Source organism: Lepus europaeus, chromosome 16, assembly GCF_033115175.1.
Source record: "Lepus europaeus isolate LE1 chromosome 16, mLepTim1.pri, whole genome shotgun sequence".
NCBI lineage: Eukaryota > Metazoa > Chordata > Mammalia > Lagomorpha > Leporidae > Lepus > Lepus europaeus.
The window spans coordinates 22,925,989-22,938,866 of NC_084842.1; the positions used below are offsets into that span (position 1 = coordinate 22,925,989).

The window sequence follows — 12,878 nt, forward strand, 5'->3', positions numbered from 1 at the left end:
ATGAGGAACATAAATCACCATTCCTAAACAATGCATCACAAATAGTGGTTCTCTTCCTCAGAGTACAGTACAGAGGTGATTTGACCTCAGAGAATCCTAACCAACACTTCCTCAGACAGGTGACAAATCATATTGATTGTATGCATATTTGATAAGATGTTGTGAAAATGGCATTTTACTTCACTTGTCTTTAGTCCCAAAACCCACAACCTCATTCAGATAATGATTTTTAAAAGTAGATAAACTCCAAAAGAGGTGCATCCTACATAATAATTGACCGGTGCTCCTAAAAACAGTCAAGATCATCAAAACAAGGAAGTCTGAAGTAAAAGCTTGAGGTCAAATTATAAAACTTGAACTTTTAGGCTTGAAGGGAATCGGCTTCCAGGAACAGTCCATTAATCTTTCCTTGCATAAAACAAGGGAAAGGCCAAGGGAGAATCAGCATCTACTAGTCAGGTTCCCGGGCTTTCTATCCCTGACTTCATCGGAACCCTAAGATTTCCCTACTAAGAGAAATGCTACTACTCCGAAGCAAATTGTCTTTCATAACAATCCCCATCTGGGGTTCCAAAATTCTGGATTTCTAGAAACAAATGAAATTCCCTAAAGTCTCTTGTTTGTTTTTTCTCTGTTTGTACTGTGCCAGTGACTTTTGTATACCACCTGGAATGCTGGTACTTCATGACTTCTTCTGTAACTCTGGGGTCAGTGTCATCAGCATCACTGTCAGTTTCTCATCCTCTCCATTCAAGGTTCCTCAAGTCAGAATCACAGCAGAAGGGCCCAGCACACGAGACAGACTGTCTTTGGCAGTTTCTGTGTCCAAGGCTACAGAGCCCATATCTTTCTGAATGCATTTCAGCTGTTCTTTTTGCTGCTGGCTCTGTTCACTGGCCAGTGATTTCTTCAGAAGCTCATGTTCAGGACCTTACTCCCTTTCATATTCTTCTGCAACACTGGTGATATGCACCAAGAGTTCATCTAAGCCAGAACCCAGATTAGAAGAGACACCTGCCACCTGGAGTGAGCTGTGAAACTCATCCAGCACCAGGTTCATTGAACAAGTTACTGATATATGTAGTTTCTTGATTCAAAGCATCTTAAAAATCCTCAGAATCCTGCATCCAATCCACTGCAAAATGTGATCAGTGATGTCAGTTTTATTGCTGACCACAAGGAAAGGCAGATTAATTCTGTATAAGATGCTACAGGTATAGAGCACATTGGACATAAAGGTTGCTGGGTCAGTACTTCATAACGTATCCTCTACATAGATAACAATTGTTGGAAATGAGGATGTCAGGACCTCAGTAATGATTGTCTGAGGGTCTGGCCAGGCGATCACTGTCCAAGAATGTCAGTCAAGACATATGTAGATATACTATGGGACTTCTCAATAAATTTCATCACCTGATCAAATCTGGTAGCAAAGAGATTAGGTGAGAACACCAGGTCACTGTTGGACCCAAGTTCCTATTATTTCATGGTTTCTTTATAAATCACAGTGTCATGAATATCAATATTTGCAGAAAAGGGGACTTCACGCACAGCTGGCTGCAGGTTGATCATATAAGGTAGAGAGCTTTGACTATTCAGGAGTCCTGTTAGCCTCTGTACAAAAGTTTTCCCAGATCCTGGCATCCCCAACATCAGCACACTGACTGGGAGCCAAGAACCACCAGAATCCAGGAGCTCCGCTGCAGCCATGGGTGCTGCCACCTTATCTCAAGATAGTCATAAATTTATGAAACAAAAATCATTAAGTAGTAATACACAGAGTAACCATATACCCCACATATTACCTCTAGCATTGACATCTCGTATTAGTATATTTGTCACAATGAATGAACCGCACCTAACTTACCCAATTTTTTTAATCCAAACTTCTTCTTTCTATTCCTCCCCCATAACTTCTCTGCCTCTAGTAATCAACATTAGAATTAGATTTTTTTTCTTTTTTAGGGGGTCTGGGGTTTGAAGCAGACACTTTGATATGGAACAAAGGCTTACCAAGCAAGAACTGAACCACTGTGCCACATGCCCACCCTGTGGATGTGGAGTTTTTGTTCTGGCTTAGTATCGTTTTTTGAAGTTGGAAAGGGAATAAATGTGCTTACATGCATATGAGGTGTAGAAAATGAGGATTAAAAATACATATAATAGGGAGGTATAATAATTAAGACTACAGTTCTCAAGCTGTTGGAAGGAGATGGGTCCCAAAGCACAGATTTGGAAAATAGAAAAATTCTGTAGAAAATACTGGCTTTATGCCCAATTTTATTGGAGAAGGAGAAAAAGGAAATAATAGATGTGGATAGAGACAAATCTATAGCATTGGTTTAAAGGGAATTAGAACTCTGAGGGCAACTGGTTTCTGTTTCTCCAAGGTTAACAGGCAGTGTAATGGATTGGGACCGTGGTAGTCAGAGTTTGATGAGAGCGGGAAATCCTGAAATATCTCAGGATGAGGATGAAATAGAGGTGGCTAAGGAAAACTCACAAGGACTCCCAATTATTGAGGTTGGGGACTGGGAATTCACAGTGATACCAATCTTTGAATTTGTAGAATTTATTTCCAGCAGTTCTGACACTCCCATTTGAACAAATAGAAAAAGTAGACACTAAATTTGTGACACTGGAATTCAGTATGACAAAGTTTTGAGATAAAGCAAGACAGTCTGTGAAGTTATGTGTCATGAAGAGTGTCATTTAAATTTAAAATTTCATAGCACAATACCTGAGGGCAAAGTTCAGGTGGAGAAGAAAAAGTAGCCCTGGTTTCTATAATAAATAACGTAGAACAGCAATGACACATTGGCACGGTGTAGGGTGCTTAGCTGAGGGTCATAGGCTTCAAAAGGAGCAAGGTTTCCTGCACAGGTGGTGGAACAGTTGTTTGGAAGTACCATGCTAAGTTGCAGGCTTGTAGCAGAATGAGCTACTTCTAGCTAAAGAATTGGCAGGCAAAACACCGTGCTCGGTGGAAATCCACGTTTCAGCTAAACAAAAATGTAGGGAAAAAGATTCAGGAAAGATTTTAAAAATCTAAGATAAGTTATGGACAAGGGGTAGATAGCCTTATGCCAAAGTGGGAAATGGTGAAAGACTATGGGAGGAATGAATAGAATATATCAAGATAAAAGAGAGATGCAGATAGAGATGCAGAAACAGGAACATCTCCAGATGACTGTGAAGAGAAAGGATGTCAGAAGTGCTGAGTACATATGGCGCCAATTTTTTAAGCTGATTAATCCTAGAATTCTCCTCTTATGCATAAAGGGGCTGCAGGGTGGTAACTTAGACCTCTTAACTATGACCATATGCTTATGGCCAAAACGAATGTTCTCAGTTCTCTAACAGCCAGGCACTGTGAGGCAAAGCCACCAATATGAGAACAGAAGCATTCTGCAGAGGTGAGCACGGACCTGCAGTCTAGGACAGGACAGGACAGACCTGAAGCTGGCGACCCCAGCCTGTGGCAGAGACCAGCCCTCCAGACAAGGCGTGTGGTCAGAAAGTCTCCTGCGTGACCTCCCACTCCTCCACGTTCACCCTCTATCAGTTTTCTAGAGACAGACATTTGCTCCAAGCCCAAAATTCTCTGAAACGTGCAGGCATTGGAGCAGAGTAATTCAGGGCCCTCCTGCTCTCCTGACTTTGGGCACATCTCACTTCTCTCAGCTTTCAATGCTTATCTGTAAAACAGATGTGACTTTCTCACTGCACTGTTGGGAGAATGAAAGTAAATAGATCTAAAACACCTCACGCACTGACGGAAGAGAATGAGGGCTCAGTGAATGGTAGCTGTTATTATTTTTTTCAGCAGAATTTTATGACAACAATCATAAGAGTAGAGCTCTTCAGAGATTCTGCTCTTGGGAGAAAAAGGATCCAATTTTAGAACAGGTGTCTCACTTTCTTCATGTAATTTTCCTGGTGTGAAGCCAAGCCCTTTTGCTTGCCTGCCATTGCTACCTGCCTTTTAAACATTGCAAGCCAGTGGTTTTTGGATCTCAGCACTGGAAATTCTAATTCTTAATTCCAAGGAAGGACCACACAGCACATATTTTTAAGACACCACAGGAGAGCTCGGTCATAGCCAGATTTGCAGACTGCTAGAAACAGTAGATTCTAGAAAGTCATTAGAATCTCCTTCGCTGTAGTCCCTTCAATGTAGTCATTAGGTGAAATGGCACTCACAGAGGCCAGGTAATATCTCAGGTACTTTACTACCAAATTAGTGGAAATTTTGAACAACCTCTAAATTGCTTGGCTCAGTTATTAGCCTTTATTTCCAGCTTGGAGACCAGCTTGGAGACCAGCTTGGAGACCAGACCTGTTTTCTTCTTTAGTCACAGATCATTTCAGAATGAAGGTCTACTCCCTTATTTCACAATCTCACACTTGCCCAAACTACTGTACATTCTCACCTCAATAGCTCTACTCCTTCTTTGCTTTGGTTTCCCAATGTTAAAAATAGAAGTTTTTGTCCTGTTTTTAATGGACATTAGCAGAATACAGTTATATCATTTAAAAAAAATCAAAATTCCGAGGCCGGCGCCATGGCACAATAGGTTAATCCTCCACCTGCAGCACCAGCATCCCATATGGGCACCCATTATAGTCCCAGCTGCTCCTCTTCCAGTCCAGCTCTCTGCTGTGGCCTGGGAAAGCAGTAGAAGATGGCCCAAGTGCTTGGGCCCCTGCACCCGTATAGGAGACCAGGAAGAAGCACCCAGCTCCTGGCTTCCAATCGGCACAGCTCCAGCAGTTGCGGCCATTTGGGGAGTGAACCAACGGAAGGAAGACCTTTCTCTCTGTCTCTCCCTCTCACTGTCTGTAACTCTACCTCTCAAATAAATAAATAAAATCTTTTTTAAAAAAAAATCCAAATTCCCTGGAGTGAAAAGCATTTCATTCTTTTTCATCTCTCAGCCTCTGTATTTCCCTAATTCTGAACAAGACCTGTTACCAGTTTCTAAGATATAACTTACATGTTGAATATATATTTTCTTTGCATAATTTTCTTATTAAAATGAGTAATGGACAATTTTCTGCATAAGTTTATATATATATAACAATACTTCAGAAAGTTTGTAGAGAGGGTGGGTACTGTGGTGAGGAGGTTTAAGCCTCCACTTGGGCCATCCTCTACTGCTATCCCAGGCCATATCAGAGAGCTGGATTGAAAGTAGAGCAGTGGGGTTTCGAACCGGCACCCATATGGGATGCTGGTGCTTCAGGCCAGGGCATTAACCCGCTGCGCCACAGTGTTGGCCCCAGAACTATCTGAGGTTTTGAAAACATGCATTTACAATTTTGATGAAAACTTAAAAAATAAAGATTATATGTGCTGATACAGGCCATCACTGAAACAGATTAAAATTGAGAAATAGATGCTAAGAAAAACATAAGTTTTAGGGGCAAGCATTTTTTTTAACTTTTATTTAATAAATATAAATTTCCAAAGTACAATGTTTGGATTATAGCAGCTTTTTCCCCCCGTAACCACCCTCCAACCCGCAACCATCCCATCTCCAACTCCCTCTCCCATCCCATTCTTCATCAAGATTCATTTTCAATTATGTTTCTATACAGAAGATCAATTTAGTATATACTAAGTAAAGATTTCAACAGTTTGCACCCACACAGAAACACAAAGCATAAAGTACTGTTTGAGTACTAGTTATACCATTAATTCACATAGCACAACACATTAAGGACAGAGATCCTACATGGGGAGTAAGTGCACAGTGACTCCTGTTGTTGACTTAACAAATTGACACTCTTATTTATGACGTCAGTAATCACTCGAGGCTCTTGTCATGAGCAGCCAAGGCTATGGAAGCCTCTTGAGTTCGCCACCTCCAATCTTATTTAGACAAGGCCATAGTCAAAGTGGAAGTTCTCTCCTCCCTTCAGAGAAAGGTACCTCCTTCTTCAACGGCCCGTTCTTTAGGGGCAAGCATTTGACAGCATGGTTAAGAGGTCATTTGGGATGCCCACATCCTATATTACAGTGACTGGGTTGGAGTCTTCGTTCTGCTTCTGATTCAGTTCCTACTAATGTGCACCATTGGAGGCAGCAAATGATGACTCAAAGTTTGGGTCCCCAACATGGAAGACCTGGATTGGGATCCGGTCTCCTGGCATCAACCTGACCAAGTCCTGGTTGTTGTGGCCATTTGGGGAGTGAACCACAAGATGGAAGATTCTCTCTCTCCCCTCTCTGCTCTCATGTCTGTCTGTCTCTGTATCTCTGTCTCTCTCTATTTCTCCTCCTCTCTTTCAAATAAAATAAAAATAAATAAGTAAATGAAAATTTTAATTTTGAAGAAAATGTGAATTAAAGGCAGAGTTTCAGTGAGAAAGTGTAAAAGCTTAAATTTTCACTTGAAAAATACAGAACTTGGCACAGTAATTGAAGCCCCAGCTTAGAACACCACCTTCCATATCAGAGTGCTGGTTCAAGTACTATCCCCTGATAATGTGCACCCTGGGGTACAATAGATGATGGCTGGAGTATTTGGGTCCCTGCCCTGGATGGAGTTCCTGGCCCAGTCCCAGCTGTTGTAGCCACTGGAGAGTGAAGCAGAGCATGGAAGATCTCTCTCTCTCTCTCTCTCTCTCTCTCTCTCTCTCTCTCTCTCCCCCCCCCCCCCATTTCAAGTTTTAAAAATACATTCCATTACAAGGAAAGGAAAAATATAGAACTCACTAATAGACACCTATAGGAAAGGGAACTTGGTATCTCAGAAGTAGTCAAAAGGCCGGCGCTGTGGAATAGCGGGTAAAATCCTCCACCTGTAGTGCCGGCATCCCATACGGACACCGATTCAAGTCCTGGCTTTTCTACTTCTGATCCAGCTCTCTGCTATGGCCTGGGAAAGCAGTAGATGATTGCCCAAGACTTATGCCCCTGAACTCATACAGGAGACCTAGAAAAAGCTCCTGGCTCTTGGCCGGCGCCATGGCTCAATAGGCTAATCCTCTGCCTGCGGCGACGGCACACCGGGTTCTAGTCCTGGTCAGGGTCGCCGGATTCTGTCCCTATTGCTCCTCTTCCAGTCCAGCTCTCTGCAGTGGCCTGGGAGTGCAGTGAAGGATGGTCCAAGTGCTTGGGCCCCTGCACCCACATTGGAGACCAGGAGAATCACTTGGCTCCTGGCTTCGGATCAGCGTGGTGCACCGGCCTCGCCGGCCATTGGAGGGTGAACCAACAGTAAAGGAAGACCTTTCTCTCTGTCTCTCTCTCTCTCACTGTCCACTCTGCCTGTCAAAAAAAAGCTCCTGGCTCCTGGCTTCAGATTAGCACAGCTCCGGCCGTTGTGGCCATGTGGGGAGTGAACCTCTCCCTCTCTCTGTGTGACTCTGACTTTCAACTAAATAAATAAATCTTCTTAAAAAAAAAAAAAAAGTAGTCAACATTTTCTACCCTCTTAACTTTGTATTTTGCGCATATACTATTATTCAAAATAAATAAGTTACTTAAATACAAAATAATCTAATTCATCTGGGTTTTTTTCCTCCCTATGTGTTATTAGTGCTTCCCAAATTCTGTCTGAGCAGTGTTTGACTATCACAAGGTAATAAAGGTATTCCATGTTTTCTTTGGAAAGCTTGGTAGACTTGGCAATTATATTTAGGTTTATGTCCCAACTTAGGGCCACCGTGGCTTGATTAAGAAAATCTAAACAAATTATAAGATATTTCTCTCAATGGTATTTTTGCAGTTTTCTGTGTAGGTTTTCAAGATTTCTGAACATACCTTGGAATTTCCCCTGTGCAGAGAAAAGCATAAAAATGTGTGATCATTCAAAGAAAAATTAATAGTAAATAAGCCATAAACTTACCAGAAAATATTTCCAATACATTTATCTGACAAAGAATTTATATACGGAATATAAAAATAATTCTTACCCTCAGTAGTATCAATAATAATTGACTAAATATTTAGATAACAAGCATTTCTCAAAAAAAATTTCATCAATAAGTACATCAAAAGTTCTAGAAATCAATGGGCATTAAGGAAGTACAAATTAACACAATAATCAATACCACTACAAGGCCACAAGAATTTGAATAGATTGTTTATGCCAAATATTAGTAAGAATGTAGTTGAAGTGTCAAAAGATACAACACTGGGGCCGGTGCTGTGGTGTAGTAGGTAAAGCCACCACCTGCAGTGCCAGCATCCCATATGGACACCGGTTCGAGTCCCAGCTGTTCCACGTCTGATCCAGCTCTCTGCTATGGCCTGGGAAAACAGTAGAAGATGGCCAAGTCCTTGGGCCCCTGCACCCAGAAGAAGCTCCTGGCTCTTGGCTTCATATCAGCACAGCTCTGGCCGTTGTGGCCATCTGGGGAGTGAACCAGCGGATGGATGACCTCTCTCTCTCTCTCTCTCTGCCTCTGCCTCTGCCTCTCTGTAACTCTGCCTTTCAAATAAATAAATAAATAAACAATATTTTTTTTAAAAAAAGACAATACTACAAAGCGATTTAGAGGGTGGGCATTGTGGCAGACGTTAAGCCTCTACTTGGGACACCAACAGCCCATCCTGAAGTACTTGGATTCAAGCCCTTCCTGTGCTTCCAATCCAGCTTCCTGTTGATTCACACCCTAGGAAGCAGCAAATCATGGCTCAGATTCTTAGTTCCCTTACTACCCACGTGGAAGACCCCAACTGAAGTCTGAGCTCTGGGCTTCAGCCTGGTCCAGTCCCAGTTGTTGTAGGCATTTGGGAAATGAGCCAGGGAATAGAAGATCTCTCTGTCTCAAACATTTTTAAAGTAAGTAAATAAAATAAAATTAGAAAGTTATTCAGCAGCTTCTATAAACTTTGCCTAGCCTATGATTCAGCAATTCTATATGTAGTTACATTTGAAAAAGAAAACACATATACTAAGATCTATATAAAAGTATTCATGAAACTTCATTCCTAATAGCTAGAAACTAAAAGCTAGTCTGGGCCAGCGTGGCGCCGGTATCCCATATGGGCACTGGGTTCTAGTCCTGATTACTCCTCTTCCAGGCCAGCTCTCTGCTGTGGCCCAGGGAGGGCAGTGGAGGATGGCCCAAGTGCTTGGGCCCTGCACCCCATGGGAGACCAGGAAGAAGCACCTGGCTTCTGGCTTCGGATCAGCACAGCACTGGCCGTTGCGGCCATTTAGGGAGTGAACCAACAGAAGGAAGACCTTTCTTTCTGTCTTTCTCTCTCACTGTCTATAACTCTACCTACCAAAAAAAAAAGAAAGAAACTAAAAGCTAGCCAAATGTTCATCAATAGAAAACAATATAAACAAAATGCAGCATGTTCACATTTAGGATATATACTCAATAGTGAAAGGAAACAAGTTGGTCATATATACAACATCATGGGCAAATACCAGAACGTGCACAGGGAAAGAAGCTATGAGCAATACTGCACACAGCGTGAGTCCACTTTGATGATATGCTACCACAAGTGAAGCTAGTATATACTCAAAGAAATCAAAACTCTTGGGCCTGAGGTGAGAGAGAACTAAGAAATTCTGCTATGGATTGACCGGGAAAATGCTCGAGGGAATCTGCTGAGATGATTAAAAGGGAAAAGCTCTTTGTAAACACGAGGATTATAAATGTGTGTGCACTTTTCAAAGCTCATCAAACATAAGACCTGTGCATTTCACTGAACTTCATATTAGCACACTGAAGGAGCAGGCATTGTGGCACTGCATTATATGCACTGTTCCACCTGGAGCACATTCATCTTGTATCAGAGTGCCAGTGTGTGCCCCAGCAACTGCATCACCAAACCAGATTCCTGTTGATACATCTTTGGAGGCAGCAGATGATGGCTTAATGGCTTGGGCCCCTAGAAACCACGTGCGAGACCTAGATGGAGTTCCTGCCTCCTGGCTTTAGCCTGGTTCAGCCATGGTCGTTTCAGCCATTTGTGAGTAAACTAGCAGATGGAAGATATTCCTGTCTCTTTTTCTGTATCCTTTAGTCACTCTGATTTTTGAATAAATAAAACATAATTTAATAAGCTTTAAAAATATAAGCTTCTTAGTAATCAGAGAAAGGAAATTTAGTATTCAAGGAAATTTCATGATATAATCAATATATTGGCATATAATCAAAGTATAACATAAGTAGAAAATTTTAATCAGAATATAGAAAATAGGGAACACTTGGTGAGAGAGTTATAATGACTTTGGAAATCAATTTGACATTATCTCATAAATTGAGCATGAGCATGCCCATCCCAGCATATGCAGGCTGGGGGAAGTCCAGTCTGTGTGCCTTATAAGGCTTACAAGCTCATTTGGTCTGGCTTGGCCAAGGCAATGGCAGGCAGGACTCAAAATTCAATAAATCTATAGCAAACTAATTTTTAAGTTGATAATTTTGTATGGCCCATGAATGATTTTATAAGTATACAAATGACCCTTGACAGAAAAACGTTCTCTACCCTTGCAAGAAATTTTGTCCATTTGCACAAGGAATCGTGTAGAATATGTTTATAGCAGTATTAATAATAGTAAAAATGCTTCAAGCAACCCAAATGTCTATTGGTGAGAAAATGGATTTTAAAAATATTAATATATTCACAAATTGAACACTATGCAATGGTGGAAATGAATAAACTTGAACTATGTATGTCAGGACGGTTGAAATGTATAAAGTTCATACACAGAGAAAGCAAATTGTAGAAACCTAAGCAATGTGATACTATATAAAATTCAAAACCAAACAAGATTAAGCAGTTCATCATTATGTATGTACAACATATGTGGATGGAATTACAATGAAAAGTCACAGGGCAGGGGAGTAGAGAAGGAAGCAGTGCTCCCTGTCTGGATTTGAGTAATGAGTGCAAAGGTGTTTCTTCAACTTTTTCATTTTCTTTTTTTTCAACTTTTATTTTTTTTAACTTTTATTTAATGAATATAAATTTCCAAAGTACAGCTTATGGATTACAATGGCTTCCTCCTCCCATAACTTCCCTCCAACCCGCAACCCTCCCCTTTCCCACTCCCTCTCCCCTTCCATTCACATCAAGATTCATTTTCAATTCTCTTTATATACAGAAGATCAGTTTAGTATATATTAAGTAAAGATTTCAACAGTTTGCACCCACATAGCAACATAAAGTGAAAAATACTGTTGGAGTACTAGTTATAGCATTAAATCACAATGTACAGCACATTAAGGACAGAGATCCTACATGATATTTTTTAAAAATTGATTAATTTTCTATGCAATTTCCAGTTTAAAACCAAGGGTTTTTTCATTTTCAATTATCTTTACATACGGAAGATCGATTCAGTAAGGATTTCATCAGTTTGCACCCACACAGAAACACAAAGTGTAAAATACTGTTTCAGTACTAGTTATAGCATTACTTCACATTGGACAACACATTAAGGACAGATCTCACATGAGACGAAAGTACACAGTGACTCCTGTTGTTGATTTAACAATTTGACACTCTTGTTTATAGCGTCAGTAATCTCCCTAGGCTCTAGTCATGAGTCACCAAGGCTATGGAAGCCTTTAGGGTTTGCCGACTTCGATCTTATTCCGATAGGGTGATAGGGTCATAGTCAAAGTGGAAGTTCTCTCCTCCCTTCAGAGAAAGGTACCTCCTTCTTTGATGGCCCCGTTCTTTCCACTGGGATCTCACTCGCAGAGATCTTTCATTTAGGTATTCTTTTTTTTTTTTTCCCAGAGTGTCTTGGCTTTCCATGCCTAAAATACTCTCATGGGCTCTTGAGCCAGATCCGAATGCCTTAAGGGCTGATTCTGAGGCCAGAGTGCTATTTAGGACATCTGCTATTCTATGGGTCTGCTGTGTCTCCCGCTTCCCATTCAACTTTTATTTAATAAATATAAATTGCCAGAGTACAACTTTTGGATTATAACGGCTTTTCCCCCCATAACCTCCCTCCCACCCGCAACCATCCCATCTCCCACTCCCTCTCCCATCCCATTATTCATCAAGATTCATTTTCTTTCTTTCCTTTTTTTTTTTTTTTTTTTTTTTTTTTGACAGACAGAGTGGACAGTGAGAGAGAGAGACAGGGAGAAAGGTCTTCCTTTACCGTTGGTTCACCCTCCAATGGCTGCCATGGCCAGCGCACTCCAGCCAGCACACTGTGCTGATCCAAAGCCCGGAGCCAGGTGCTTCTCCTGGTCTCCTATGCGGGTGCAGGGCCCAAGGACTTCGGCCATCCTCCACTGCCTTCCCAGGCCATAGCAGAGAGCTGGCCTGGAAGAGGGGCAACCGGGACAGAATCCGGTGCCCCAACCGGGACTAGAACCCAGGTGCTGGCACCGCAAGGCGGAGGATTAGCCTATTGAGCCACGGTGCTGGCCAAGATTCATTTTCAATTATCTTTATATACAGAAGATCAACTTAGTATATACTAAGTAAAGGTTTCAACAGACTGCATGTATCTGTATTATGTCAGTGTGTATGCTTGTGTGTGTATAAATATATGTCTGTCACAAGTATTCTCTTGTGTTTACCAAACATTTCATAATAAAAACAAACAAAATCTCCTATCTCCCCAGTACTGTTGTTTTGGTTTTCCCTTCTATGTCTTAGTTTATAAAGTTAGTGTGTGGATATTTTCCCTTCCATTATATATAAGGTTACCTCCTTATTTTATCCTTTTGCTCTATTAAGGTAGAGGTGACAACAATTGGATATATAAAAGGTGTACAATATGATTGTGTGATACAAGAAAACATTGTGAAATGATTACTACAATCAAGTTCATTAACACAAAGTTACCATGTGTAAGTAGGGGAAAAAGACATTTAAGATATACTTTCTCCAGCTGGCATTGCGGCACAGTGGAGTAAAGTGTCAATCGCCACACCAG

The 12,878-nt window shown here is 41.2% G+C and overlaps 1 pseudogene; it reads right to left on the minus strand.

The window, feature by feature from the left end:
- Positions 1–586: 586 nt before the first annotated feature.
- On the minus strand, positions 587–1,820 carry LOC133775040 (GPN-loop GTPase 1-like; annotated as a pseudogene).
- Between the last annotated feature and the right edge of the window lie 11,058 nt (positions 1,821–12,878).